This window comes from Chiloscyllium plagiosum, chromosome 2, assembly GCF_004010195.1.
Source record: "Chiloscyllium plagiosum isolate BGI_BamShark_2017 chromosome 2, ASM401019v2, whole genome shotgun sequence".
Taxonomy (NCBI): domain Eukaryota; kingdom Metazoa; phylum Chordata; class Chondrichthyes; order Orectolobiformes; family Hemiscylliidae; genus Chiloscyllium; species Chiloscyllium plagiosum.
The window spans coordinates 139625334-139649545 of record NC_057711.1 but is presented as its reverse complement, the minus strand read 5'-3'; the positions used below and the strand labels follow the sequence as shown (position 1 = coordinate 139649545).

Genomic DNA, 24212 nt, shown 5'->3' with positions numbered 1-24212 from the left:
AGAAATTTGCAGTGTGATGTAACTGAAATTATACATTGAAGAATTGATTTTCTGTTAAGCCTTTCATCTGTTAGAATACAGTGATAGTTTCACTTCTTTCATGAAAGATCTGTATTCTAACAGATGAAAGGCTTAACGACAATCAATTCTTCAATGTATAATTTCAGTTACATCACACTGCAAATTTTTGCTATAAATTCTGTGTTACGATCGAGCCCTCCACAATCACCTGATGAAGGAGCGTCACTCCGAAAGCTAGTGTGCTTCCAATTAAACCTGTTGGACTATAACCTGGTGTTGTGTGATTTTTAACTTTGTACACCCCAGTCCAACACCGGCATCTCCGAATCATGTTAGACTTTAGCATTCAGTTTGAGAGTGAGAAACTTGGTCAGAAACAACTGTGCCAAACTTAAATAAGGGAAATTACAAAGGAATGAGGGCAGAGTGGTAGGACAGGATTGAAAAAGGACTTGAGAAGAAAAAATGGTTGATGAACAAAGGTGGATGTTTAAAAAAGTAATTAATGACTTACAACAAAGATCCTTAGCAGTTAGCAACATAGATTATAGCAAAGCAATAAACTAGCCAATGGTTATCCAAAGAAGTTAAGGATAGTATCAAATTAAAAGAAAAAAACATATAATGGGGCAAAGATTAGTGGTAAACTAGAAGATTGGGAAAGTATCAAAGCCAACAAAAGGTGACCAAGATATAAATAAAGAGGAAGACAATAAACAATGAAGATAAACTGATAAGTAACATCAAAACGGACAGTAAGATCTTCTTTAAATATATAAAAAGGAAGAGAGAGGCAAAAATATGCATAGGTCCCTTGGAGAATGAGGCTGGGGAAATAATAATGTAGAAATGGCAGAGGAGTTGAATAAATACTTTCCATCAGTCTTCATAGTAGAAGCCAGTAATAGCATTCCAAAATTACTAAACAAAGAGACAAAGCGTGGGGAGGAAATAAATTCAATATTGCTATAGAAAAAGTACCAGGGGAACTAATGGGGCTAAACGTCCCCTTGACTGATGGCTTGTATCCTCAGATTTTAAAGAAAGTAACCACAGAGATAGTGGGGTTCACGAGGTCAATTCCTGGAATGGCGGGACTACCTTATGCTGAAAGACTGGAGCGACTGGGCTTGTTTACCCTTGAGTTTAGAAGACTGAGAGGGGATCTGATTGAGACATATAAGATTATTAAAGGATTGGACACTTTGGAGGCAGGAAACATGTTTCTACTGATGGGTGAGTGCCGGACCAAAGGACACAGCTTAAAAATACAGGGTAGACCATTTAGGACAGAGATGAGGAGAAACTTCTTCACCCAGAGAGTGGTGGCTGTGTGGAATGCTCTGCCCCAGAGGGTAGTGGAGGCCCAGTCTCTGAATTCATTTAAGAAAGAGTTGGATAGAGCTCTCAAGGATAATGGAATCAAGGGTTATGGAGATAAGGCAGGAACAGGATACTGATTAAGGATGATCAGCCATGATCATATTGAATGGTGGTGCAGGCTCGAAGGGCAGAATGGCCTACTCCTGCACCTATTGCCTATTCAAATACCCATCCAAAAGCTTTTTAAATGTTGCAATTGTATCAGCCTCCACCACTTCTTCTGGCAGCTCATTCCATACCTGTACCACCCTGTGTGTGAAAAAGTTGCCCCTTAGGTCTCTTTTATATCTTTCCCCTCTCACTCCAAACCTATGCCCTCTAGTTCTGGACTCCCTAACCCCAGGGAAAATACTTTGTCTATTTACCCTATCCATGCCCCTCAATTTTGTAAACCTCTATAAGGTCACCCCTCAATCTCCGACGCTCCAGGGAAAACAGCCCCAGCCTGTTCAGCCTCTCCCTATAGCTCAAATACTCCAACCCTGGCAACATCCTTGTAAATCTTTTCTGGAACCCTTTCAAGTTTCACAACATCTCGTGTTTTATATTCTCAAATGTCTTTTGAAAATCTGAATGTGATCCAAATTCTTCTCCCTTTTCTCCCCAGAGTGAAAATATGACTGGTTATGAGTGTAGAGCTAATCAAATTTGAAACAAAAATAGAATTGCTGTCTATGAAATTTTCTAATGTTCCTCAAAAGTCATTCTACTTAGTTTGAGGCTTCCAAATCTGATTTTTCACCAGCAAAGTCAAGTTCATTGATTCCCTGTTCCTTAAATCTCCAAAGAACAAACATCTCTGATCCCTTCCTATCAAACAGAACATAATCACCAAGCAGGACACGAGTGCTAAACACAAACAGTTCTCTTCTGTTCTTCACAGCAACAGTTGCTTTGTTCTTTCACACAGTAGTGTCTAGCTTGTCTCTCTGTCTCAAAGCAGCTGTCCCAATATGAAAACTGTCACTTGATATTTCACTAAATTTCTTTTGAGCTGTTCTTGCCCTTTGGCAACCAGGTTATATGGGCCTGTCTTCATGCGTGCATTTAGTATTACTTTCCCATTTTCCCCCCTTTCCAAAATATTCTGTTTACCTTGAATTAAAGGATCCGTTTTAAAACCAAAATATCTTCTAAAACTCAGTGCTCCTAACAATAAGCATATAAATGGTAAAAGGATAATAAAAGGAGGGTAACATTGATTAGGGATCAAAATGGGAATATGTGCAAAACAGCTGAGGCTGAGGCTGGTGTATGACTTTACCAAGAAGAAGATGTAGCTAAAATCATTGTGAAAGATGAGATAGTTGGATTAGTTAATAAATGAATAGAAAATGTAGGAGAAATGCTGGCTGTACCTAAAGTTGATAAAATACTAAGGATATATGAGGAAAATATGGTGGAAAATTGTACAACCACTGGTAATTATCTTTCAGTTCTCCTCAGGTATGTGTTGCCAAAGAACTGGCAAATTGCAAGTATTACACCCTTGTTGAAAGAAAAGGTTTTAAATATAAACTCAGCAAATACAGTTCAATTAGTTAACTGTCAGTGGTGTCACGGTTTTAGAAACTGTAATTGAGACATAATAAATAGTCATTTGGACAAGTGTAGATCAAATTAGGAAAATCCAACTCCGAATTGTTAAAGGCAAATTGTGTTTAATTAACTAGAGATTTTTGTGACATAATGGACCGGATTGATGATGGTGATATGGCTGATGTGTTGCACATAGATTTCCAAAAGGCACTGATAAAATAGGTGTAAGTTTGCTCGCTGAGCTGGAAGGTTCTTTGTTAGACATTTCGTCACCATACTTGGAAACATCATCTGTGAGCCTCTGGTGAAGTGCTGGTGTTATGTCCCACTTTATATTTGTGTGTTTGGATTTCCTAGGGTTGCTGATGTCATTTCTGGTTATTTTTCTCAGAGGGTGGTAGATGGGGTCCAAATTGATGTTTGTTGATAGAATTCTGGTTGGAATGCCATGCTTCTTGGAATTCTCGTGAGTGTCTCTTGTTTGGCTTGTCCTAGGATGGATCGATTTTTGGTGGGCATAAAAGTACAGCACATGGAACTGTAGCAGTCTCAACTTATATATTGATCAGTGAAGCTGGTGTGAAGTTAGCAACAGTAAAGATGGCAATGGTGACTTTAACTCGGACTTTGAGGAAAAGGAGCTCAATTTAACTTTGTTTGAATGCAATCTTAAAGTACCTCTGGATCTGGAATGTCTTTCTAAGACATATAATGTGCTTTCAGTTTATGCTGATTGAGGGTTTGGGATACTGAAAGCCTTGGATAATAAGGAGGAACATAAAAAGAGCAGGGAGGGAGGAAGAAAAATAGATCAAATGAGAATTAAGTTGTGGATGGTGGAAGAGATCTGACCAGGATTGCATGTGCTGGAAAAGTAAAGATCATTTTTGGTGTATTGTAGGAGAGTGTTAGTGATTTAGCTTTAGAAGGCATTTTCCGTCATCCATGCTGATGGGGCTCTTAGCTCATTTTAAGAGTGTTTGATTTTATTCAGGTCCTAATTCTTTGGAAATGTTCATCTCTGCTGCTCTCCAACACACTGGGTTTGCATTTTACTTATTCGTAATTGCCTCCATTAAACTACAAATTCTTATAACCTGAGAATGTAACATTGTTAGTAAACCTCAATGAAACATGTTCAATGCATAGTTTTTGTGGATCCAGTTACCACTAGCTAAAATCTAGCTCAAAAGAGAAATCCATGTAGCCAAGGACTAAAAGAGAAGCTCTTTCAACCACTGATCTTAAAAATGCACTGTCTCCCAAGTGTCATGAAATTTATTATCATTCCTAATGTTGAGGACTAAGAAATAAACCCTGACAACAGCTGAGAGAGTTTGTAAGAGAAGGAGGTTGCCATAAAAGTTTGATTTTAAACCTGCTACTTGAACAAATCTGAAAACATTCATCTTGTGAAATTTGATTTGTCTGATCGCTTTAGATTGACAAAGAACTACCAAACAGTACTAGCTTAATGGTATTTAATAGCCATCTGAAGGATGGAGAAGCTTTGTGTTCTGTTAATTTATCTTTGAAGTCAGTATTTTGTCAGATAGTCTCTAAGTATCAAAACAGAATGGAATCAGGAAATATATTTGTAATTGAATTAAACAAAACAGCTTATGAATAACATTCATCGTGTCTAAAAATTGGGCTATTTCTGCAATGTATTTTTGTCTGAAAAGGTGTTTTATGATGCAGTTATATTGCATGTGAATATCCCCTATTGCAGTTATTAATTAAGATAGTCTCAGAGGCTGATGTCCTCAAATTTAGCAGTACAGGTAAACTACTTGCTGTTTGGTAAACTAAAACAATAAACCCAGAATAGTTCTCTAGTCAAATTGGCAAAAGTACTGTTGCTAGGAGAAAGTGAGGACCGCAGATGCTGGAGACCAGAGTTGAAAAGTGTGGTGCTGGAAAAGCACAGCAGGCCAGGCAGCATCTGAGGAGCGGGAAGAAGATTGCAGGTCAAGAGGGCGGTGCTGAATCCAGGATTGGGACTGAGATAAGGCGGGGGAGGGAAAATGAAGAAGCTGGAGAAATCTACATTCATCCTGTATGGTTGGAGGGTTCCTAGGCGGAAGATGAGGCGCTCTTCCTCCAGGCGTCGTGTGGCCAGGGTCTGACGATAGAGGAAGCCAAGGACCTGCATGCCCTTGGTGGAGTGGGAGGGGGAGTTAGTGTTCAGCCACGGGGCGGTTGGATTGGTTGGTGCGGGTGTCCCAGAGGTGTTCCCTGAAACGTTCCGCAAGTAGGCGGCCTATCTCCCCAATGTAGAGGAGACCACATCGGGTGCAGCGGATACAGTAAATGTGTGTGGAGGTGCACGTGAATTTGCAACGAATATGGAAGGATCCATTGGGGCCTTGGAGGGAGGTGAGGGGGGAGGTGTGGGCGCACGTTTTGCACTTCTTGTGGTTGCAGGGGGAAGGTGCCTGGAATGGAGGTTGGGTTGGTGGGGGGTGTGGACCTGACAAGGGAGTCGCGGAGGGAGTGGTCTCTCTGGAACGCTGATAGGGGTGGGGAGGGAAATATATCACTGCTGGTGGGGTCTATTTGGAGGTGGCAGAAATGACAGATACACTCAACTATTCTATGCCTTCTTTTTAAATGCTTGCTCCCCATCATTGTTCTGAATGGTTGTCTTTGTGCTTATAGTTGTCTCAAACAAATCTTTATTTTCAATTTGGACTCTAGCCAGGCTACTCTTGGAGACGATGTATCCAGAGGTTGGTGGGGTGGAAGGTGAGGACCAGTGGGTGGCGATTGGAGGGGCGGGGTTCAAGGGCAGAGATGTGGGAAGTGGAGGTGATGCAGTGGAGAGCATCGTCGACCACAGGAGGGGAAATTTTTGGTCTTTGAAGAAGGAGGCCATTTGGGCTGTTCAGTAGTGGAATTGGTGGAAAAGTACTGTTGGGTTCAGTATTGAACTAATGCTCTAGTTATGTGTTTAACTACCTCATAAGTTAATAAGGAGGTATTATAATTGGCATTTGCCACACTTGCTGTAGGAATGTAACCATCTAAGCATGTCTAAGAAAGTGCATGGCTATTTATGTCGGTGTTGGACAAAATTGTACTTGAATATGATGTTCTCCAAGAGTAGCCTGGCTAGAGTCCAAATTGAAAATAAAGAATTGTTTGAGAGGACTATAAGCACGAAGTCAACCATTCAGAACAATGATGGGGAGCAAGCATTTAAAAAGGAGGCACAGAATAGTTGAGTGTATCTGCAGGAGTGGTTATGCTACAAAAAACATGACTTGGCCAGGGAATTTGTACTGTACATTTCAATATGCATATGCAAAGGCTGTGAGACCAGCCAGTTTCATTAGCTACGTTTTTTCTTAAAAGGGATGGGGATTTAACAGTATATTCTCCACTTTCATCTTTCCTTGACAATTCCTCTTCAATGTGATCGAATGATACAACATAGTTGAAAGTGACAGCTCCTCTGCGTGTTATCGGCAAATAGCAGAAATGGAAACTTGCTGTTCTGGTTTGATAAGGAAAGACCAAAGCAATGAGTAGGTTTGTATGGAGCATAAATGCAAATAGGAATGAGTTTGCCTGAATGGCTGGTTTCTGCACTGTACATTCTATGCAGTATATTGTATCAGTCAGCAAAGCAATACACTGGAAGCAATTGGAATTCAAATTCAATGGCTGTGTATGCATTTTAAGACTGACTGCTCTAGCAGTCCTTGTCAGTTGTGGTTCAGTGCTACCTTTGTCACCTCAGAGTTAAAATGTTGTGGGTTCAAGGATGCTTAGCTCCATTGTACTTGAGTGGTTAGCACCCTGTTTGACATCTGTTTTGTTCAGAACGTGATCATGGCAAGAGACTATTAGGACAAGACAAGACATTAAGAATGACCTCTTGGCATCCCTGTATATCTCCACAAACGGACTCATAAGATTTACTGGGTTTATTGTGAAGGTTCATTTTTGAAAGAAACATACACAAAAGATTTGGTCAGGGACATCTGCAAAGTTGAGGTGTCAACCAACAAAACCTTCCAAAAATTAATTTACCTGACCCTCCAAATACCACTTGCCCTGCCCATGGCAGAGTTGGCACATTGTGCATTGGACTTATCAGTCATCTCAAAACTCCTTGAACCAGAATGGAAACAAGTCACCCTCAGCCTCAAGGGACTGTCCAAATAAGAGAGGAATTTTAAATACCTAGTCACCGTGTCACTCCAGTGCAGTGGGAGCACTGCATTGTTGAGGTAGTGTCATTTGCCCCCATAGTTGGCCATAAGATCTCCACTTTGCATCTTCCCCAATTTGATAGAGATGTAGTCATGTATCTTCTCCATTTTGAAGAATATTCCTACGTGTCTCCTATATTGCATTGGAGTACACTATAAATATAAGAAGTGACTTTTAAAACACTTTTAAAAGTTCATGAACGGGATGTGGGTATCACTGGCTGGACACACAATTATTGCCCCATCCCTAATTGTCATTGAGAAGATGATGAGCAGCTGCCTTAATCTGCTGTAATCCATGTACTGTAGGTAGACCACAATGCTGTTAGGGAGGGAATTCCAGGATTTTGACCCAATGACACTAAAGGAACACTATGTAATTCCAAGACAGGATGGGAGTGGTTTGGAAGGAAACTTGCAGGTGGTGGTGTTCCCATGCATCTGCTCCTTTTCATCCTTTTAGATATTAGTGGTTGTTGGATGGAATGTGCTGTCTGAGGAGCCGTGGCAAATTTCTGCAGTGCATCTTGTACACACTGTTGCTGAGTATCGGTAGTGGAGAGAGTGCATGCTTATCCAGGTATAGCTGCATTTGCCCAGTCACTCAACTTGCCCAAATTCTTTAAACCAGGGTAGATCTCCTTTCTTGATGGTATTAGTAGAGTGGGGGATATGCTGTACCACGAGGTTGCATATTGTGTTGGGAAAATGATTTTGCTGCTGCACACTTCCTTGTGGATGCCAAATGTTGAGTTACTAGATCCATTCAAAGTTAGTCCTATTTAGCACAGTACTATACAATACTGTGAAGTTGGACTTTGTTTCTGCAAGAACTGTGCGGTGGTCACTCTTACTAATACTGTTGTGCACAGATGCATCAATGGGAGACAAATTGGTGAGAGTGAGTATGTCTTTTGCTCTTGTTGGTTTTTCCCTCCACTGCCACAGATCCAGTCTAGAAGCAGTGTAATTTAGGACACAAGTAGCTTGATCAGTGGTGCTGATGCTGAACCACTCAATGGTGGGCATTCTGTGTGCCAAGTCACGTTCAATGTGGAGGAGCGCTGACTCTTTGGCGAAGGGCATGGAGTACGTGGTGATCAGCAGGACATTTCCTTGATCGTGATCACCCTTGTGCTATGAGACTTTTATGGTCAATGTTGAGGATTCCTAGGGTAACTCCCTCCGGACTGTATACCATTGTGCTGTCACCTCTACTGGGTCTGACCTGCCCGTGGGACAGACATATTGAAGGATGGTGATTGCAACATCGATTTACAGCACAGAAAAAGGCTGTTCAGCTCAAAGTCTATGCCAGACAAAAACAAGCACCTAACTATTCTAATCTCAGCCCAGCACGATCCTCATTCCTGATGAAGGGCTGTTGCCCAAAACATAGATTCCTCCTGCTCCTTGGGTGCTGCCTGACCTGCTATGCTTTTCCAGCACCACATACTAAATCCTAACGTTTGAATGCGTTGGCATCACAAAATTTACATCTGAATACTTCATAAATAATGAAGTTTTCTGCCTCTTCCACTCCTACAGGCAGAGAGTTTGATTCTCACCACGGGGTGGAAAAGAAAATTTCCTCACATTCCTGCTAAACCTCTTGTCCCCTACCTTAAATTATGACCCCTGTCATTGTTCTCTCCACCCAAGGGAAAAGTTTCTACCTCGTCTTGTGCCTCTCATTATTTCATACATCTCAATAGCTTGCTCCATGTATGATCTTTCCCATTAATGTATGTGAAAGGAAGATTAATCCATCAGAACTCCTTTTGTATAAACAATAGTTGGATCAAGGATTTAAATACAAAAGTTAAGGCTTCGGTCATAAACCACATGGTGTTTCTGGTGGAAGTTTTGCCTGAATGACAACTGCATTTGGAGGTGTTAAAATGTTGATGTTAAGGCCTTGAAAGTGAAGGTTAACATCAGTAATGAGGTACTCCAGTTTTGCTGAGAAATTACAGAATCTGGGATTACTGTTCTTGGTACAGGAAAAGTTAAAAACAATTTAATAAACATTCAAAATTCTGATTCAGAAAGTAAGGACAAACATACTACAAACAATGAATTTCCAACCAAAGGGGACAGATATTAAATAACTGGCAGAAGTACCACAGGGAAACTGCTTGCAATGAGTTACAGTCTAGAATGAATTGCCAAGAGTGTGATGGAACTCTAGGCAACTTTCAAAAAGAAATTGGACACAAACTTTAACAGGAAGATGTTGTTACCTATGGAACTAACTAATGCAGACAAATGGGACTAGTTCAATTTAGGAAACCTGGTTGATATGGACGAGTTTGGCATCATTACTGTTAATTAAAGATTTTTATTGAATTCAATTTCATAGTCTTCCAAGGTACTGTTCGAACCCAGGTCCCCATAACTAATAGAAAAACAGAAATTGCTGGAGAAACTCAGTAAGTCTGGCACCCTCCGTGCAGAGAAAGCAGAGTTAACGATTGGAGTCCAGTGACCCTTCTCAGAGTTTCTTCAGCAGCCACATTTTTTAAAAATTACTGTACCCCAGCATTAATAGTCTGGGGATTATTTTATTTATATTTTCAAAAACCTACTTTCGTTATAAATTATCCATAAGTAAATACAAAACAATTCTGGACAGACTTTGTAGAAAATACAGTGGAATTTTGACATTACGCAATAGAGCTTCAATTTCGAGGCATTTTCTAAACATGAAACTATTTACATTCCCATTAAGGAAACTTAACTGACCCTGATATTTCGGCAGAAAGGCGTTATAACAAACACTACCATTTGTTTGCCCATCGCCAGCCGCCCTCCCCCCTTTCTGAGTTGGGGATAGGTAAGCTTCTTCCTGCTTGCCTTTTACCTTTGGCTGTCCTGGGTGGGCGAAACCATTGCGTGACGTATTGGAGGGGGAATGGGGGTATGGGTCCTCGGAAGGTTGGAGCGAACCAAGCGGCGGCGACTGTGGTTGCTGCCGGGCCCGAGTAGGATGTAGGAGCTCAGGATGAGGAAAGGGGAGCGGACCTCAACGCCACTAACTTGTACACAATAGGTACGCAAACCGCGAACTGAATGAGAATCAAATCCACTCCACTCACTCATTCACCCTCTCGCATCCCCTCCCTTGTTTCGGTCGCCGCATTATTGCCGACTGCTAACGGAATCGGATGTCTGTTCCCAGTAGCTTCATATATATTAAAAATAAAACAGAGAGTTTACTCTTCCAAGCGGACCCCGGCTTTCCGCTTCTTTCTGGAAGTATATTTGGGGGAGGGGTAGAGGAAGTAAAACTCTCGCACAATGAGTTCACGGAGGGTTTGCTCCGATCGTTTATTGTTTAAAGCGCGTCACTCGAGCGGCGAGGCGAATTCTGTTTGCGTTCGTGTTTTTAAATTTCTTGGGGGGGGCGGTTTAAAAAAAAGTTGCTAACGGCTCCACCTGGAATGTTGGGGTCGGGGGTCGCGCGCACATCAACACACTCGGCAACGGGCTCGAGCCTGTCAGTGACTTCATCACTGGGTGGGGGAGGGGACAGAGATCCTCTGCCTTCTGTACGCCGTGTCCCGGATGAACCTCACGTGTGCTCCGTGGGAGAGTGACAGTCGTCTCGCCTCCCGTCCCTTCTGCACTTGGTGTTTACTTCTCTCTGCGTGGCTCGCTGTGCTACTTCTGCTTTTTTTATTGGAGCCCGTGAAGTTGGGGTGGTGTGAATACAATCAGCTGCCGGCGAGTTTCCTCTTTGTTGTCTCCTCTGGCGCATTCAATTTCGATTACAATCCAAATCTTTATTTGGGAGATGCCGGCGTTGGACTGGGGTGTACAAAATTAAAAATCACACAACACCAGGTTATAGTCCAACAGGTTTAATTGGAAGCACACGAGCTTTCGGAGCGTCGCTCCATCATCAGGTGGTAGTGGAGGGCTCAATCCTAACACAATTTATAGCAAAAATTTACAGTGTGATGTAACTGAAATTATACATGGAAAAATTGATTGTTTGTTAAGCCTTTCATCTGTTAGAATACCGTGATAGTTTCACTTTCATGTGTAAATCACAAAACTTTTTTTTAAAAGTTGCATTCTCGGGTTAGCTGTTAACAGTGGTGACAGATAGACAATATGTTGAAGGTGTTGGCCCCCTGTGTTCTCTGTCTATGACATGATGTTTAGATTGATTCTAATCTAAAAAGTGAGATAACGGAGTTCTACATGAATGCATGCAGTTTTTGAGCAAAGTACAATGTAACCCTGCAAGTACAAATTCACCCCAATTTGTCTGTCTTTAGCTTAAAAATGTGTTGCTGGAAAAGCGCAGCAGGTCAGGCAGCATCAAAGGAAAACGAGAATCGACGTTTTGGGCATAAGCCCTTCTTCAGGAAACGTCAAAACGTCGATTCTCCTGTTCTTTGATGCTGCCTGACCTGCTGCGTTTTTTCAGCAACACATTTTTAAGCTCTGATCTCCAGCCTCTGCAGTCTTCACTTTCTCCCGGTCTTTGTCTGTCTGGGTTGGGGGTTGTGAGTGTGAGAAAGTGTGTGTGTAGTGAGTGCAGAGTGTCTTAAGTCTGTGAGGGGGTGCGTTTGAGAGTGTGTGTGTGTCTGTATGGATGTGTGTGTGTCTGTGTATGTGTGTCTGCGTGTATAGGAGTGTGTGTGTGTGTGGGTGTAGTACAATGGTGGTCACCTGTAATGTGACATGACCCCAGGTCCCGGTTGAGGCCCTCCCTATGGGTACCGAACTTAGCTATCAGTCTCTGCTCGGCCACTGCTCAAAAACTGCATGAATTCATGTAAAACTCCGTTATCTCACTTTTAAGATTAGAATCAATCTAAATGTCATGGCATAGACAGAGAACATAGGGGGCCAACACCTTCAACATATTGTCTATCTGTCACCATTGTTAAGCTAACCCGAGAATGCAACTTTTTAATAAAAAAAGGTTTTGTGATTTACACATGAAAGAAGTGAAACTATCACGGTATTCTAACAGATGAAAGGCTTAACAGACAATCAATTTTTCAATGTATAATTTCAGTTACATCACACTGTAAATTTTTGCTATAAATTCTGTGTGTTAGGATTGAGCCCTCCACTACCACCTGATGAACGAGCGACGCTCCGAAAGCTCGTGTGCTTCCAGTTAAACCTGTTGGACTATAACTTGGTGTTGTGTGATTTTTAACTTTGTAAATCCAAATCTTACCCTCAAAAATCTTTCTTTCTGCTCTGGCTGCATAACTTCACACAGTCGCAATCCTTTTAAGTTTATAGGTATTTTGTAGTTTGAGCGGTTAAAATTTGAGAGGGCGAAGAGGACAGGTTTCTGAACTTGGCACTTGATTTATGAATAATGTAGGAAAGCATACAACTTTGCTTATTTGTAAACGTTTAGTATTACAATCACAGAACTTAATCGGCCCAGAAATATTGTGCTTTTTTTTGTTTTGACTGATACCTTTAAAGCTGTAATGGGACTGAAGAAAATCCAACTGAATTCTAGATATGTACATTGCTGGCTCCCACTATCCAGATTACTAAACATTTAAATGAATGATCATCCTCTTTTTATAGGTAAAATTAATGCCTGAACTTTAGATGAAGATGTGCCAGGACTTCAATGGTAAAAGAATGGCACTTATTCAATACACTTGCATCTGCGCACAGATTCTTTTTGTGGTCTGTAATGCACCTTCATTATGATCATTAGCAGATTGAGAAAGCATTTTACTTCCTGTTTAAGATAAATTTTTGATTTCTCAGGGAATCAAGGGAAATAGCTGTTTATAAATGAATTTGAGGCCAAAAATTAACCAAGAATTTGGAGCAGGCTGGAGGGATCGTGTGGTCTACTATTTAAGAAATTGAAACAACAAGCCTCACACCAAGTTCACCATTTGATAAAATTATGGCTGATCCAACTTAACTCATTTTTATCCTTCACTGTGCCATATTCTTTGGTATCCTTGGAGCTTAAATCTCTACTCATCTCAGCCTTGAAATATATCTAATGACTGACCATCAACAGCTCTCTGGGCCTGAGGATTCCAAAAGTTCAAAACCCCTGATTTTTCTCTCATATTGCTTTTTTCAATTTGAAATGACTGTCCTTTATCCTGTGCTTCTTTGTTTCCCTGCTGGAGAATTGTCTCACTAAAGGTCTTGCAGAATTTTTTATATATTTCAATGCATTCAGTTTTCATTCTTCTAAACTCCAGAATGAAAAAGCCCAATTTACTGGATCTGTTCTCAAGGGACAACCGTTTCATCCAATTAGTATAATGAACCTTTGTGCGACAGTCAAAGGCAAGTATATCCTTCCTTGAGTAGAGACGAAAACTGTCCATGATACTGAAGTGTAACCTCATTAAGGCACTATCGAATTGTAGCAAGACTTCCATACTCTCTCGTACTCTGACCTCTCTGCAATAAAGGTCAATAAGCACTTTCCTCGAATGTTTGCTGTATCCCAACTGTATGGTAAAATTGTGTTTCTTGTACAACGAGCCCTCAATACCAAGATTTCATATTTTTAAAGTAGTGAAAAAATACATTGCCTTATCATTTTTATCACTATCAAAGGTCTACATGTTTTACTCATCTGACATCTTCTTACTCATTTACTTTTCTTTATCCTTCTGCTGATATTTTTGTAGCTTACTTTCCACCTAGCTTTGTGTGGTCAGCAAATCTAGATACGTTGCAGTCATTCCCTCAACTGTACCAAGAATATAAATTGTCAGTTGCTGAGGGCTTAGCACTGATCCTTGCATACTTTACTAGAACAAGCTACCACACTGAAAATTATGAAACAAAATCAGAAATCATTGGAGAAACTCAGCAGATCTGTCAGTATCTGTGGAGTGAATGCAGAATTAAAGTTTCAAATCCAGTGACTGTTCTTCGGAGCATCAGAGTTGTGTTTTGCTTACTTTGTTGGTGGTCTTTAATCGATCCTGGAGTCATATAATGTTTTATCCCAACCCCATAAGCTCTTGTGTTTTAAATTATGTTGAGAGTGTGTTGCTGGAAAAGCACAGCAAGTCAGGCAGCATCCGAGGAGTAGGAAAATTGAAGTTTTGGGCTGGAGCCCTTCATCAGGAATGAGGCTGAGAGCCTCGGGAGTGGAGAGATTTGTCTCTCTATTTTATCTCTCCAACCCTCCCCAGGCTCCCAGCCTCATTCCTGATGAAGGGCTCTGGCCCGAAACCTTGATTTTCCTACTCCTCGGATGCTGCCTGACCTGCTGTGCTTTTCCAGCAACACACTCTCAACTCTGATCTCTAGCATCTGCAGACCTCACTGTCTCCTTTTTAAATTATGTTGCTCACTGTGCCACTTGAGAGGTAATACAAACTTCTGGCATATTGTCATAGAATTCTGCAAAATATTTTTTGACGCAATAGTCGAGATTCAAGAACTGGCATCTCTTGATCCTAAATTGCTTTTGCAAAAGGACTAGGAAGCTTACCAACATAGTTTTAATTGATTACGTTTAGGTACTTTCATATTCCGTTTGGGTTCCTCAAGTTTTGCTGATCTTCACCAGAAGCGATTAACATTTGAATAAGTTAATAATTTGTACCAGAAGAGAATATACCTATATTGTGAAACAAAGAATTTGTGTGGATTTATCAATGGCCTAGTTTGGATACTTTTAAGCACAGTTGTTGCATATGTTCAGAACTTGATCAAGGAAAATTTTTTCACCTATGAATTACTTTTGAATTGGAAAGGAGAAAGAACTGTTCAAGGAGAGCGTGTTCCAAATAACGTTTATGTAATGTAATTTCCTAAATCATGCAAAATAAATTACCATATCACCTATTTGGTAGGATATGGCCTCATTTTCATGAGGTATTTCTGATTTCATGGGAATCTAGAATTTAGGGTGTTTCCTCTATGCTCATCTGTTCAGTGATGCAAGTTGAGAAGTGCTCCAAAATGCAAGTGCAAAAGAGCTCTTGACTATAGCATCAGTAGAAGGGCAACAAATACTTAATAGTGGGTCACCATAATGATGAAAATATGTATAGACACAAATAGCTATGGTTTTTTGTATCAATTTTCACACTAGAAGACACCAGCAGCCTACCAGAACTTAGAGATGTGGGTGGAAAAGGTAAATGTAGTGGCTAACACTGAGGAGAAAGTGCGAGAGAAGCTGCAAGGTTTGAAGGTGGATAAATCACCCAGAACAGATGGATTACACCCCAGAGTTCTGAGGGAGATATGAGGAGATAGAAGCATTGGTGGTGAGCTTTCAAGAACTACTGGGATCAGGGAGGGTGTAAACAAAATGGAAAATGGCTAATGTAACAGCCCTGTTCAAAAAGGAAGGGAGGCAGAAGACAGGAAACGATGGACCAGTTAGCCTGACTTTGGTTGTTAAGATTTTAGAGTCCATTATTAAGGATGTGATTGTGCAGTATTTGAAAGTGCTTGGCAAAGTATGGCAGAGACAGCGTTGCTTTCTCAAGGGGAAGTAATGCCTAACAAATCTGTTAGAAATCTTTAAGAAGGTAACAAGTTAAAGGAGAGCCCGTGAATGTGATCTATTTGGATTTCTAGAAGGCCTTCGACCAGGTGCAACACAGGAGGCTGTTAAGTAAGATAAGCCCATGGTATTAGGGGTAAGGTACTGACATGAATAGAAGATTGGCAGATACAGAGTGTAGGGATAAAGGGATCTTTTTCAGGATGGTAGCCAGTGACTAGTGAAGTTCCGTAGGGGCCAGTGTTGGGATTACAACTATCCATGTTATACGTTAATGATCTTGACGAAGGAACTGAGGGCATTGTTGCTAAGTTTGCAAATGTCAGAAAGGTAGGTGGAGAGAGACAGATATTGTTAATGAGGCAGGAGGCTGCAGAGATAGAGTTAATGATAGTTGTCTTTTGCCTAGAATGGGGAATTTCAAGACTGGGGGCACATTTTTAAGATGAGAGAGGAGAGAGATTTAAAAAATACATGAGAGGCAAACTTTTTACAGAGTGTTCGTGTGTGGAATGAACTTCCTGAAGAAGTGGTGGATGTAGGTACAATTGCAGCGTTTAAAAAACATTTTGATAGATAAGTGAACAGGAAAGGTTGGAGGGATACAGGCCAGGAGCAGACAGGTGGGACAAATATAGTTTGGGATTACATTCGACATGGACTGGTTGGACTAAAGGGTCTGTTTCCATGCTGTATGACTCCCTGACTTGGACAGGCAACGAGAGTGGGCAGTGGAGTGACAGATGAAATCCTATGTGGGAAAGTGTGAGGTTATGCACTTTGATAGGTAGAATAGAGGTACGTAGACTATTTTCTAAATAGGGAAAGGCTTCAGAAATCCAAAGCGCAAAGAGACTTTGGAGTCCTAGTTCAGGATTCTGTTCAGGTTAACATGCAGCTTCAGTTGGCTATTAGAAGTCCAGTGTAATATTAGCATTCATTTCAAGAGGGCTAGTATACAAGAGCAGAAATGTACTGCTGAAGCTGTATAAGGCTGTGGTCAGACTATTTAGAATATTGTGAGCAGTTTTGGGAGCATGTGCTGGCATTGGACAGGGTCCAGAAGAGGTTGGAAAAATGATCTCTGGGATGAAGGGCTCTTCATATGAGGAGCAGTTGAGGACTCTGGGTCTTTACTCAATGGAGTTTAGAAGGATGAAAGGTAATTGGACTGAAACCTGCAGAATACTGAGAGGATAAAGTGGATGTGGCAGAGCTGTTTCCCCTAATAGGAGAGACTAGGACCCAAAGCCTCAAGAGTACAGGGTTGACCTTTTAGAATGGAGATGAGAAATTTCTTCAGCCAGAGGATGGTTAATCTGTGCACCTTGTTGCCTCAGGGCTGTGAGGCCAAGTCATTGAGTGTTTTTAAGATTGAAAGAGAGAGAGATACTTGTTTGGTATCAGGTGAAGGTAAGACAATGAGGTTGAGAAACCTATCAGCTGTGATTGAATAGTGGAGCAGATTCGATGATCTGAATGGCCTAATTCAGCTCCTATATCTATGGTCTTGCTATTGGATAATTTCTTCTTAACAAGCTCAGGATATCACCACCTTATTGTGGTGGAGGCAATTATCCATTTTAAAATAAGCAGCTTAATCCCCCTGTTAAGAGTGGGCAAATGTAATATAAATCGTTGAGTAGTCAGACTTGTACTGTGAACTTATTTTCTAGTTTGTAGTTTTGAAAGTGGTCTGATTCTGAATATCTAGTAAAATGTAAATATGTTTTATAATGGTGAGTGCTGCTTTTGAATTGGCACTCTTGATTATATTTTGCCATTACAGAAATAAAGAATTATGCATTATTTTGGACAGTTATTTTAATGTTTTCTATCTGTCACATTTCTTGGTAATGTATCACAGTTTTTGCCTCTGATTCCCTTGGGTATGTAGTGTAAAAATGTAAGTGATATGTTGGAGACTGCTAGAATATTTAACTTCCATAAGTGTTTTACCAAAGCTCTTTGGGGCAACTAATATCAAAATTGTTTTAAATCTCCAACAAGCACATGCTTACCCAATCACTACATTGGTACTTTCAGTATAGAGTATAATTGAAGGATTTGTGTTGGCTGTACTTCTGTCTCTAAAGCAGCAATTGATTGCCAAACAATTTGTTTACACTCTTGCCTGAGTCTTCACCCTGAAAAACTTCGAGGTTCCAAGATGTGTTACTTCAAGAAATATGTAACTTCCTTTTTTTGATGATTTGGAGATGCTGGTGTTGAACTGGGGTGTACACAGTTAAAAATCACACAACACCAGGTTATAGTCCAACCTATATGAAGGAACAGCATTCCAAAAGCTAATGCTTCCAATTAAATCATTTTTTGATGTATATTACACTCATTTTGATAATCAAACTCCTTAAACTTTGAAGTTATTGAAGAAAGGTTTGTGGCTTTGAAATAAATAAGTGCATATATGAGTACTCTTCATGTAGTTAAAGGATAGAATGTTGAAACTTTGTCATGGAATCTTTGACAACTTGAAAAAGAATTTTTGAGAAGAAGTGAAGCAAACAGTGCTTCAAAATATCTCAAAACAATGGTAATTTGTATTTTATCAATACACTTTTATTTGCTGTCCATCACATATCAAGCAAAATCTATCGTTTCTTAAAATGCAACGTTGCAAAAAGTGTAATCGCTTTACTTGCTGGTATCATCATCGCAACAAGATTGGTGTATGAATAAGAATAGTTCATCAAATCATGTTAATAAGTCTGCATTCGTATTTGATTCCCATGGCTAGAAACTTCAGTTAATATCGACTTGTAAAGTTATTTTCTAACTTGTATTTATAGTTTTGTAAGTGGCCTGATTTTGAATATCTAGTGGAATGCGTGTTTTATAGTGGAGTGCTACTTTTGAATGATCTCTTTCTCAAATATATCTTGCCCTTAGACATGAAGAATTATGCATGATGTTGGATGATTATTTTAATGAAGTCCTTACATTCTGCACCAAAGTGGCACTGTCACATTTTTGTTTTGCTTGGAAGTTGCCTGTGTTTCTGATACATTAAGTAATTGCTTATTGTTGGGGAAAAAACGTTTTTTGCATGTTGCTGCTTTTTATTATGCTAGTAGCTAAAATAAATATTTAGAATACTCTCATAACTCAGTAATACTAGTTAGTAACAGGATTAAGTAGAATTTAAATTCCCTTAAATATTTTCTCATTTCATGTTGTTAAAAAGTACACAATGTCATTTACAAATGTTAATCACCTTCATTTTCATGCAATCAAGATGATCACAATTTTTAAAAGTCTGGCTGGTGCTGAAAATATAAGTACTATGAATTTGTTAAATATATTTCATATTATCTGTACTTCTGACATGCATAAAAGGTTAGCAGAATAAATTGAAGAGACTTCATAAATTATTCTAATGTAAAAAAAAGGTTGTGCTTGCAATGATTGCTCAGGGAAGAAATTCATTTTTAGTAGTAAAATTGATTCGGCCATATGTCTTTTAACTATTAATTAATGAACTTATTTTACATTTGCTTTACATTGTAGACTGTTTGTGAAGATAGAAGGGAGAATATTTGGAATTTGAATTTAAAACTAGGAGGAATCAGAGAGTAGAAATACAAGGCACTTCTTTCAGAGTGTTCAGAAATTGTGCCATTTGCATTTTAAGCTGGATTTTCAAAAATTCATTTTGGATATCAACTGATTTGGATTAGACCTTGCAGAGGTGATGCCTAAATTTGCAGGCAGTACTGAAAATAAGAGCTACAATCATTCTGAGGTTGAATGAAATCTGCAAGGGAAACTAATGACAGTGGAATGGGCAAATTTGTGATGGATGAAGTTCCATATTCAAAAATGTGAAATGGTTTACCGTCTTTGAAAAAAATATATAAATGCTTTGGGGGAATGATGGTAATGTAGAAGAGTAGGAAGAGAGTTGGGGGATCAAATTCACAGATCTTTAAAAGTGGTACGTCCAGTGGGTTTTATGGTAAGATGTATAGACTATATTAGTCAAAATATGAATCTGCTTAAAACTTTCATGAGACCACAGATATAGAACGGCATTTTTGGACTTTATATTATTGAAAGGTGGTTAAAACAATTGAAAAGGTGCAGTGTACATTCACTATGATGCTACCATAAGAGATCAAAGGGTAATTTTAATATTTAAAGTGATAAAAGGATACTTGATTTGTAAATCTAGAATGAGGGGAGCGGCTTTAGTCTTAGATATAAGAGAATTAGGACAATCAGGTTTTTCTTGACATAATGTCATGGACCTGTAGATTACTTTGACAATTGTAGCAGAGACCACGCTAGCAATAGGTTGAAGGTAAAGGGAGACAGTGAGGTCTGCAGATGCTGGAGATCAGAGTTGAGAGTGTGTTGCTGGAAAAGCACAGCAGGTCAGGCAGCATCCGAGGAGCAGGAAAACCGAAACGTCGATTTTCCTGCTCCTTGGATGCTCCTGACCTGTTGTGCCTTTTCAGCAACACATACTCAACTCTGAAGGTAAAGGGAGCATGTTAAGGAATTAGGGTGGTGATGTAGAATTAAACTCTTGTTTGTTTCGTGGTTTGGTTAAGTGACTTGTTTTAGTGTTGTAATTTCTCTGGAAACTATTGGACATGTGAAAACTGCATGTTTCACTCCTCCTTTTCTGATAATTCTGTTGCTGATTTGTGTGATATACTATGATTTACTTTTCAAATTTTTTCTGTTTCTGAAATTTTGTGAGCTATTTTAGAAAGTGATACATTAATTATATTTGAAACTAAGAAATTTTATCGGAATTTTATTTTATCTGCTTGTCTTTTGCCCTTCTTGGGGGCAATTACAAATGGCCAATAAATGAAGTTTTAGTAGGTGACAGCTACATCATTCAACTTAATAAAATAATTAGATGTAATTGTGCCAATTGTGAGTCTGACTATACTCTGCTTGAAACTTACGGTAAGCTTCACTTTTATTGATTTAAGAAGTAAATCTGCCATAGTCCCAAAGGCCCCTCATTAGGGAGATAATCAGTGAGTTTAACCTGAGAGTTATCATACCTCAGGTGAGTGATGAGTTTGAGAAGGAGAGTCCTTCATGATAACCTCAGCCGGTGTGAGAATAAAACTGGCTGTTGGCATGACTCTGCATTGCAAACTAGCTGTCCAGCCAATTGGAGTTAACTGACTTTTATTTATGATAATATTACATGGCTAACATAAACTTATTCCCTATTTTTGTTACAGTATATTCATTTTGAGAGCATTGGGTTTGTTTTAGCTATGTGGATGATAGAGTTGAGGAGTCCAGGTGGTGCTGGAAAAGCACATCAGGTCAGGCAGCATCTGAGGAGCAATAGAGTCCATGATTCTGGCATAAGCCCTTCATCAGGATTAGGGGAGGGGTGGAAGAAGGGAGTTGAGAGATAAATAGGAAGGTGGGGGGAATGTAGCTGGGAATGCAATGGGGCGATGCAGGTGGGGGACGATAGTGATAGGTTGGAGGGGAAGGGAGAGTAGATCGGTAGGAAAGAAGATGGACAGGTAAGTCAGTTTGAGAGTGGTGCTGTGTTGCAGGGTTGGATCTGGGATGAGGTGGGGGGAGGGGAGATGAGGAAACTGGTGAAATCGATGTTGATGCCTTGGACTGGAGGGTCCCAAGGTAGAGGATGAGGCATTCTTCTTTCAGCGACGGGTGGGTTGGATTTGGCATTGGAGGAGGCCCAGGATTTGCATGTCCTTGGCAGATTGGGAGTTGAAGTGTTCTGCCACAGGGTGGTGGGGTTGTTTGGTGCGTGTGTCCCAGAGACATTCCCTGAAATGTTCTGTGAGATGGCGTCCTGTCTACCCAATGCAGAGACCACATCGAGAGCAACGGACACGGTAGATGAGATGTTGTTTGAATGTGCAGGAAAATCTCTGCCAGATGTGAAAAGGTCTTTTGGAGCCTTGAACGAAGGTGAGGGCGCAGGTTTACACCTCTTGTGGTGGCAAGGGAAGGTTCCCGGTGTGGAGGGTGGGTTGGTGCAGGACGTTGCCTAACAAGGGTGTCACAGGGGAGTGGTCTCTCCGGAATGCAGATAGGGGTGGGGAGGAAAATATATTTCTGGTGGTGGGAGTCTGATTGTAGGTGGTAGATATTGCGCTGTATTATTTGGGTAGAAGGTGAGGATCGAGGACTTTATTCTTGTTGTGGTTGGAGTTGTGGGGTTCAAAATTTGGTTAATGTTGTTCATTCGTTGAATAATACTCATAAGGGGCTGTAAGAGATTCTTTTAACAACAGAAGTCCATTCCATAAGAGACAAAACCAAAAAAAAATTATCCAACTAGGGAAGACAGTTTTACAAAAAAATCTCAAAACTCCAGTTAAACAAAGTCTATGGAGTTTTAAAATTAAAATTGACCCTTGATTATTTTGAATCAAAAACAAGTTAATGACCTTCAAAGTTTACTCCACCTATCGAAAAACTACCTTTGTATCAACAATTTCCAGTGAACACAAGGTGATTCCTGCTGTCTGATGCATACTGGATTCGCCCACTGTCTGGAGGTACTGTCTGACCTAGTTACTTAAAAACCACAAAAATAAACAAGACCCTTAGGACACCATTTAAAATCCAAACTCTTAAGAATTATATTATAAATGTATTATAAATCACATACTTTGTAACACTATCTAGTTCTAGGGTATTTGAGGTCAAATAGAACATTTCTGAAGCCCTCCAAGGACTTTCCAACAGAATATTGTATCGATATTTACAAGGCACTTGTCAAGATTGTGATGGAATACCTTCCGCATGTCTGAATTAGTATAGTTCTAGTAACATTTGAAGCATGACATTATTCAGGACAAAGCGACCAGCTTGATTCACACCCCATTCACATTCTTTAAGATTCACAATCACTGACCCACAGAGACAGCAACGTGTATCATCTACAGGTTGTATTGAAGTAACTCACCAAGGCTCCTTCAACAACACCTTCCAAATCTACAGCCTCCGAGGAGAGTGGGCAGCAGATGCATGGCAGTGCTACCACCTGTAAAATCCCCTCCAGACCACACACTATCCTCTCTCGGAATTATATTACTAGTTCTTCACTATTGCGGGGTCAAATTCTTGGAACTTCTTCCTTAACAGCACTTATAGTGTACCTACACCAATGAACTGAAGTGGTTCAAGAAGGCAGTTAACTGCTCGAGACAATTAGGAATAGGCAATAAATATTGATGTAGTCAGCGATACCCACATTCCATGAATGCTTGTAAGTAAAAAGACAGAGCATTGAAATGACAGACGAAGCATTGTCTGACAAAGGCAGAGAGTTGGGATAAAAGGTTCTTTTTCGGAATGGCAGCTGTTGACAAGTGGTGTCCTGTAGGGTTCAGTGTTACAGCTGCAGCTGTTCACTTTATATATAAATGATCTGGCCGAAGAGACTGGGGCATTCTGACAAAGTTCACCAATGATGTGAAGTTAGGCGCTCAGGCAGATGAGGAGGTGGGGAGGCTACAGAAAGATTTAGATAGTTTAGGAAAATGGTCCAAGAAATGGCTGATGAAATTCAATGTGAGCAAATGTGAGGTCTTGCTCTTTGTACACAGGCATGGACTATTTTATAAACGGCGAGAAAATTCATCAAGCCAAAGTACAAAGGGATCTGGGAGTGCTAGTACAGGATTCTCTAAAGGTTGACTTGCAGGTTGAGTCCATGGTTAAGAAAGCAAATGCAATATTGTCATTTATCTGAAGAGGGTTGGAATGTAAAAGCAGCAATGTACTACTGAGACTTTGTAAAGCTCTTGTTAGGCTCCATTTAGAATACTGTGTCCAGTTTTGGGCCCCACACCTCATGAAGGACATACTGGCACTGGAGCATGTCCAGCGGAGATTCACATAGATGATCCCTGGAATGGTAGGCCTAACGTACGATGATCGGCTGAGGATCCTTGGATTGTATTCGTTAGAGTTAAGAAGGTTGAGTGGAGATCTAATAGAAACTTAGATAATTCATGGCTTAGAAAGGGTGGACGCTGGGAAATTGTTTCTGTCAGGCGGGATACTAGGACTCGTGCGTACAGCCTTAGAATAGGAGGGGGTCAATTTAGAACAGAAATGAGGAGACATTTCTTCAGCCAGAGAGTGGTGGGCCTGTGGAATTCACTGCCACGGAGCACAGTGGAGGCCGGAATGTTAAATGTTTTCAAGGCAGAGATTGATAAATTCTTAATCTCGCAAGGAATTAAGGGTTGCGGGGAGAGTGCGGGGTAAGTGGCATTGAAATGCCCATTAGCCATGACTGAATGGCGGAATGGACTCGATGGATTGAATGGCCTTCCTTCCACTCCTATTTCTTATGGTCTTATGAAATAACTGCCAAGCACTATTACAGAGAAATTTGAAGCTGGTGTTGTGTTATTCTTGTAGAACCAGCCTATATGTTAAATTACAAAAAAAAGTGTGAAACCGTGTCTTCAAATCTATTACGTGTACGCACTTTCTAATTCAATTAATATTCTCCAGCTTTAATGGATGGGGGTTTTGTGTTATTGAAGCAGACTCTGAACTTGAGA

General features: G+C 40.3%; 1 protein-coding gene across 6 annotated transcripts in view; it reads left to right on the top strand.

Annotated features, from left to right (window-relative positions):
* LOC122564492 (E3 ubiquitin-protein ligase RNF38) overlaps positions 1-24212 on the top strand; it is a 163282-nt gene that overhangs the window by 38535 nt on the left and 100535 nt on the right. The window contains exon 1 of one of the 6 annotated variants that reach the window (XM_043719499.1): positions 10081-10215. The exons of the other annotated variants lie outside the window; for them this stretch is intronic. The gene's annotated coding sequence lies outside the window, so the exon portion shown is untranslated. Of the gene's footprint in view, positions 1-10080; positions 10216-24212 lie in introns of those variants that run through there. 6 annotated transcript variants of the gene reach the window in all.